Source organism: Octopus bimaculoides, chromosome 15 (genome assembly GCF_001194135.2).
Source record: "Octopus bimaculoides isolate UCB-OBI-ISO-001 chromosome 15, ASM119413v2, whole genome shotgun sequence".
In the NCBI taxonomy this organism is placed as follows: Eukaryota; Metazoa; Mollusca; class Cephalopoda; order Octopoda; family Octopodidae; genus Octopus; species Octopus bimaculoides.
The window spans coordinates 44,333,393-44,340,009 of NC_068995.1; the positions used below are offsets into that span (position 1 = coordinate 44,333,393).

Genomic DNA, 6,617 nt, shown 5'->3' on the forward strand with positions numbered 1-6,617 from the left:
TATATATATATATATATATATATATCTTGTACGGGTGGCACATAAAAGACACCATTTCGAGCGTGGCCGTTTTTGTGCGGGTGACATGTAAAAGCACCCACTACACTCTCTGAGTGGTTGGCGTTAGGAAGGGCATCCAGCTGTAGAAACTCTGCCAAATTAGATTGGAGCCTGGTGTAGCCATCCGGTTGCACCAGTCCTTAGTCAAATCGTCCAACCCATGCTAGCATGGAAAGCTGACGTTAAACGATGATGGTGATTAATTCAATAATAGGATAAAATCTTTTACAAGAATTTTATCAAGTAGCTAGCGTGAAAAAACTCATAAGGGAAAAATCCATCATTATTCCCTAGAATATATTTATTTATATTTATATAAGGGCATTACTATAGAAGAATGCCTCACACTAAACTACCATAATAAAAACATTTTTACCGAACTCTGTGGTTTTGGGTTCAATCTCACTGCATGGCATCTTGTCTTCTATAACCTTGGGTTTACTAATGCTTTGTGGGTTAGAAATTGTATGGAAGCCCATCACACACAAACACTTAGATATATCATCTTTGTTTTAAACGTCCATCACCTACCAAGACTTATCGTAGATGGCGTAATAAGTCACACCCGGACAACGTCCAGTTTTACTGCTAGTGTACAATAAAATTTATGTACCTGTTTATACAAGTGTTTACTAGTATAGACTATAAATTCTATTACGTTTTTTGTTTTTTTTTCTTGTTTTTTATTAAAATAATATGCATGTATATCTATATTTACTCCTCCTTCAACGATAAAATTGTGCCTTATTGTTTTATTTATTGATATAGTTTTACTACATACATTTGTATTTTTTTGTTGTCATGTCAAAACAGTTATGTAACTATATGTAACCATCTTCCAAATTTAGTAAGTGTATATAGGTGTGTGTGTGTGTCCTTAACACTCCAATGAACCCCATCGGTAAGGTTGACCTTAGTGGATTCATAATATTCTACACTTCAATTAATTTATATATATACTATATATTAATTGAACTGTACAGTATTATATATCTATTAAGGCCTATCTTACCAATATATACATAGGCGTAGGAGTGGCTGTGTGGTAAGTAGCTATAGGCGTAGGAGTGGCTGTGTGGTACGTAGCTTGCTTACAAGCCACATAGTTCCCGGTTCAGTCTCACTGCGTGGCACCTTGGGCAAGTGTCTTCTATAGCCTCGGGCCGACGAAAGTCTTGTGAGTGGATTTGATAGATGGAAACTGAAAGAAACCAGTCGTATATATGTATGTGTATATATATGTATGTATATATATATATGTATGTGTGTGTATATGTTTGTGTGTCTATGTTTGTCCCCCCAACATTGCTTGACAACCAATGATGGTGTGTTTAGTGTGTTTCCATTCCCGTAACTTAGCGGTTTAGCAAGAGACTGATAGAATAAGTACTAGGCTTACAAAGAATAAGTCCTGGGGTCGATTAGCTTGACTAAAAGGTGGTGCTCCAGCATGGCCACAGTCAAATGACTGAAATAAGTAAAAGAGTAAAGAGTATGTGTATGTATATATATATGTGTGTGTGTGTGTGTGAGTGTTTGTATATACATATGTTTTTAAGGATCTACATAGTCTTGTTTATATCCATCTGAACCTGCACATCTGTATGACTTTGTATACACACCCATTATATGTACAAGTATATACGTGTGTGTATATATGAGTATATGCATGTGTGCGTATGTATAACTCTTCTTTTTTCTGTAAAATCTTATTTGCTCTTCCTTCACCCCAATTATCTATACTGCTCTTAAATTACTAAATATGTTTAGCCAAATGTAAAATTTATATTTAATTTCTCTGTCGGAAGAATTTCTAATAGGAAATTCCTTGTCTATCTAACATGTAAAACTCTATAATTGCTATTAGCAAATGAAACATGTGTAATGGTGAATGAATAATACCAAGCTATGTACAGAGATGCTACCAGTAAGGTGAGGGTTGGCAACAAGTACAGTGAAGAATTCAGGTGCTCAGCCCCCTCTTATTCATCATAGTTATCCAGGCAAAAACACAGGAATTCAAGACAGGCTACCCCTGGGAGCTCCTCTAAGCTGATGACCTTGCTCTTATTGCTGAATCACAACCACAACTAGAGATGTCCCAGGTGTGGAAGCAAGGTCTAGAATCAAAGGGCCTTAGAGTTAACCTAGCAAAAACCAAAGTCTTAATAAGTAGGAGGGCAGACAGATCACAAATCCCTTGAGGTGTCCTGCTTGATCTGTAAAAAAGGTGTAGGTAGAAACTCCATAAGATGCACCTAGTGCAAGCTTTGGACACATAAAAGGTGCAGCAATATCAGAGGAAGGTTAACAGGGAAACTAGCTTTTGTATGTAGAAGATGCACAGGTACAATAAATGCTGAAAATGTGCAGAAAATAGACTCCATCAACTGCCAGCAAGGCAAGCTAGAGGTAGTAGACAGCTTCCATTATCTAGGTGACCAAGTTAGTAGTGGAGGTGGATGCTCCAAGTGTGTAACTGTGAGAATAAGGTGGTGAAGCATGATCTTCGAACTTTGAGCCTCACAGAAGCAACGACTGGTGACCGAGACCTTTGACGATGTGCCATGCTTGAGAGGGTCTGTCAAGCCAAGTGTACCTGTGCTGGTAGCATGTAAAGAACACCTTTTGAATGTTGGGCCTCACGGAGGCAAAGTGGCCAAGTTCCTTTTAAGTGTTGGACTTCACGGAGGCAATGACCAAGACCTTTGGCTTATGTTGTACTTGAGAAGAAGACCCATCAAGCTGAGCAAAATCACAGTCATGGCAGATACCAGTGTCCTGCGAATTGGCACCTGTACCGGTAGCACGTTATAGCACCCATTACACTCTCAGAGTAATTGGCATTAGGAAGAGCATCCAACCATAGAAAACCATGCCAAATAAGACTGGAGTCTGATGCAGCCTTCTAGTGTGCCAGCCTGGTCAAACTGTCCAACCCATGCCAGCATGGACAACGGATGTTAAATGATGACGATGATAAATATTCCAACTTCCTGTTTTGTTATACAATAACTCTGCAAATATTTCTAGAATTTCTATTTCAATATGTACTTTGCATCTACACTACATCGACGACAGCACTGGTGTGTTTACGTCCCCGTAACTTAGCGGTTCGGCAAAAGAGACCGATAGAATAAGTAGTAGGCTTACAAAGAATAAGTCCTGGGGTTGATTTGCTCGACTGAAGGCGGTGCTCCAGCATGGCCAGTCAAATGACTGAAACAAGTAAAAGAGTATAGATAAACTTACCCATGTCACCTTGTTCTATCAACACTACAATGGAACCAATAATTTTTTTTATGTGACTTGATAAAGTCTACCTTGAACTCGTAATCAAAGCTATAATTGAAATATATTGAATATTTGTACCCTGTACATACACACATATACACCAGCTGTTATATGAAGCAAGTTTAACCAATTGAAATATTCAATATCTGATATTTGATTTAGAATGACACAATTTCCATCCCTGATAGGAGCCACACTACCACCACCATCACTCAGAGAAAATAATCTGTTATGAAGAGAAAAGGCCAAAGTCCAGTATTGTGATTGTTTTGTCTATATTTAGTTTGGCTTATGTAAAAATATCTCTAAAGCATTGATAGTATTCAAAAAAAAGAAAAATAAGATTAAAAAAAACTTCAGTATTGTGTAAACCAGGTGACTGAAATTTCCCCCCTGACTAGGAAGACAGTCTCTCATATGTAACTATCCCAGATCATCTGGTAATCTAGTCTAGACAATTAAGGGAATGTGAAAGATTCCTGTCTTATTTGCAGTTTATTTAAATTCATTATCTCTCAGCTGGTTCTACTTTGTCCATACAGCCGTTTCCGCCCCAGTGAAACATGATACAAAAGCAACTTAGATTTATCTTCAAAACTTTATACTCATAACATTTCGATATAAATGTCTGAAGAAATGGGCATTCTGTAGAAACATCTAACAGATACCTTTATATGCTGATAAAGGATCGTCGACAATTATGGCATTTGTTATGACCATTCTTTTTATTATTATTATTATTATTATTATTATTATTATTATTATTATTATTATTATTATCAGTGTAGTGAGCGGGTATGATAATCGGGATGCTTTGCTGTAGTTGTTCTGGCTTTTACTGGTCGGTGATCAAATCTCACTGGGGTTAACTGTGCTTTTCATCCTTCAAAGTTTTGCTATCTAACCCACCCACCCCACCACCTAAAATTGTGAGTTTTGTGCTTAAATTAGAAACCATTGTTGTTGAGTGACAGATTGGCAAAATCCTTAGTGCCAGGTAAATTCCCTTTCAGTATTTTTTCCAGGTCTTTATATTCTGAATTCAAATGCCACCAAGATCAAACTTTACCTTTCATCCTTTGTGGGTCAATAAAGTACCTGTTAAATATTGAGGGTACTAGAATTAGATATTACTATAGAACTCTATAGAAGGGAGATGAGCATGGTTTGACCATACAAAACCCACTTTTTAGCTTGATCATTTTCTTGTCAAAATACAGTTTTTCTGAAGCCAATTAAATATCATTTGAAAGTTCTGGATATGAACTATCTTCTCATCTAATTTTGATCAAAATCCGACACTTACATAACATGCCAGGGTCCCTCAATCATCCTTCTATTTCCACCCATTCATAAATTTTCTTTTTTTTTTTTTTTTCCTTTTAATTTTTTAACAGTTGAATGGAAGCCCTTGTTCTAGTTCAATGCACTAGAGCACTATAACTCTCTGTGTTTGAAAATGATACAGCTATGAAGAGTTATATATATATATATATATGTATATGTATATGTATATATATATGTATATGTATATATATATAGTTATGTGGAGAATGGAGAAACAAACACAAGAAGCAATTCGGCTGGGCTAGTTAGCCATTGTTTTAATTATGTGGAGAATATATAATTAAAACAATGGCTAACTAGCCCAGCCGAATTGCTTCTTCTTGTGTTTGTTTCTCCATTCTCCACATAACTATAATTATAAACTGCGATTTAAACAATAAATTACCTGCCTCTGGATACCCTCTACCTAAGACGGTACCCACACATGTAATTCCCAGGAGTGCCTCCGGATTTAAACATCCCCTGGTTGCTTGGATACTTCAGACTACCCCTGAAAAATTGAAGCAACCCTATCATTTACCTATATATATATATAAATCAATGGGAGTAGATCAGATAATCGTTACGAAATATAAAAGGGGAAAATTTTATCAATTTTCACTTAAAAAGAGCATATTTTCTCCAAGATTTTTGAAGAAAAGAACCTATTTTCTTCAAGAAGAAAGAAAAATTTCCCAGATTCAATATGGTCAATGCTGATTCTGGTGAGGAGATTGCGAAAAAGCACAGTCAATAAAGGTGGTACTATCATGACTGCTCATATAAGATTAACACATATCAATACTATTTGTTAAACTGATGTATTCCCATATGGTGAGAGCTGGAATGGAACATGGATCCAGGGCTTCAAATATCAAGGTTGAGCCAGTATTTCAAAAAATAGATGAACTAATTACTAAGTACACGTATATTTCTATGAAAAATGCACTAAATTGAGCTACATAAGTCTTCAAGAGACCAAAATTAGCATGGAATCATCATATTGAGAATGCTGCTTATTCCCTCTTGTTGTTTTAATGTGTGGAGAGTAATGTCCAAATTTTACCGAGCAGATATTCTTGTATATGTAAATTTTGTTTTTCTTTGAGAAATGTTGGTCAGATTCCGCCAGTAAAAATTGTATTGTGCAATGAATGCTATTTTGTTGACTATTAAAATCTTATGTGGTATTTTTTTTTTTTTTTTTTTTTTTTCTGACTTGGAATAATTCTTGGTAGTGTCTACATTTTCACAAATAGTGTTGATTCATTTTGGTTTTTATTTTATGAATTTGCTTTAAGTTTCAGATGTTTTTAATGCCTTTAATTTTTGTTTTTAATACTAAAGCAAAGAATTAGTTTTCATATTTTGTTTGTTTTTTAATCTCGGTATATATGCAATTCTGAGAAAGGTACCTGGTGGTTGTGGGATGTACTAGAAGCAACAGCTAAATTTCCCATAACTCACACAGCTTTTTGTTTAAATTTTTTTTTCCACGAAAATATTTTCATAAAAGGTTTCCCCTCATCATATTGGATGTGATAAGGTGTATTCTGTTAGGAATGTATTAGAGTACAAAATAGAGCTCATTCACAACGAGCAGATTGGAACTGTCAGTGTCTGCTAGATCTAAAGGAACCAGCTGGATGTGATAGCATCAAAATCAAGTGTTTACTTACGGAGACAGTGATTATATATCACCTGAGGAGATACAAGTAGGTCCTATTATACAGGTAAACCGTTAATTAATTTAAATTTAAATCCTGTATGTATGTGGATCTATGTTGTATCGAAACATATGTAGTGGTTATTAAACAGCTGTTGAAGTGTACTCCCTATTCTTTCTTTTTATATATATGTGTGCGTATATACACACACACACACACACACACACACACACACACACACACACACACACACACACACACACACACACA

General features: G+C 35.7%; 1 protein-coding gene across 1 annotated transcript in view; it reads left to right on the top strand.

Annotated features, from left to right (window-relative positions):
* LOC106878995 (UDP-N-acetylhexosamine pyrophosphorylase) overlaps positions 1-6,617 on the top strand; it is a 24,258-nt gene that overhangs the window by 9,557 nt on the left and 8,084 nt on the right. The window lies entirely within an intron of this gene.